Source organism: Cyprinodon variegatus, unplaced genomic scaffold (genome assembly GCF_000732505.1).
Source record: "Cyprinodon variegatus isolate N-32 unplaced genomic scaffold, C_variegatus-1.0 Scaffold86, whole genome shotgun sequence".
Taxonomy (NCBI): domain Eukaryota; kingdom Metazoa; phylum Chordata; class Actinopteri; order Cyprinodontiformes; family Cyprinodontidae; genus Cyprinodon; species Cyprinodon variegatus.
The window spans coordinates 804,576-805,775 of record NW_015150539.1 but is presented as its reverse complement, the minus strand read 5'-3'; positions in this window follow the sequence as shown (position 1 = coordinate 805,775).

Here is a 1,200-nt window from a genome sequence, read left to right as displayed (position 1 = left end):
AGGTTTGATAAAGTTTTTTTTTTATTTATGCTTAAGCTTGCCTTCTTGTGGACGAGGCCTCTGATTTTAAAAGATAGTATATTGTGTCAAAAATTCAATTTATGTGTTCAATATTTCTCTTCTCATAGATCAACAGGGAATTGAAAGATTGTTTTCAAGGGTACAGTATGTAATAAAAACACCAAACAGGGCTTTTCTGTTCTTCAACTATTTATCTTCTTTTCCCTTAAAATAACAAACACCAAGATAACACTACAAACCTTGCTTTGAGTAGTCACATTTTTCACTTTAGATTTAAGCTCCATCCATAATATCTTACAACATGAAGTTGGCTTAACAAATAAAAAAGTAGTATATCATGCCCTATGTACAGAAATGTAACATATGTTAGTTTGAAAACAGTTTTAACAGATTCAACTGAGGGTTTTATTTTTAAGGAATAAATTCTGATTCTCCATGTTGTTCTGGTTCTAACTATGCAAAGTAGTCTAACTGACTTTTTAAGAAGACCTGTGGAGACACTGTTCCACTTACTGTAAGATACAGATAAATTGTTTTTTCCAGATCCTGTAGAGATATTAGACTTTTAATACCAGAAAAGGTCTTCAAATGAGAAAAAGGCTGACTTTCTCTCTTTATGTGCCTCTGAAAGCTAATTTCTTACTCTGTTGCATTAGCTTTATTTCAGTACCATCTAACAGTACAGAAAGGGCTAATAAGGTTCATTTCTATAAACCAAAGTGAGAGCCATTATCAGGAGATCATCATGTGAGTGGCTGGTTCTTCAAGAATTTCTACAGACATCTTTGGTGACTAATCAACAATGCTACAAAGGAACCAATATTAAAATCTGCTGCCTTTATAAATCTTAACCTGGAAACTGCTGCCAACCAAAGACTGGCGTTTGCAGGGAGATTGGTGTTGGTTGTCACAGGTATTTTTGGTCAGTGTCGCCAAGTCTGAGCCAAAACCAATTTTCTTTTATCTATTTTAGGAATGTTTTAGTCCAAAAATAATTTTGCAGAGCTCTGTGCTGATGAGTGTGATTACCAATATCTGGACAATTTAGCTTTTTTTGTTTTTGTGAGTTAAATAAATCTATTTAGTTTGCCATATTGTTTCAATCACTTGAATTTTATTTAAATAATCTATGAACTTCCAAAAATATTGTGCATGTAAAATAAAGCTAGATGAATGTGA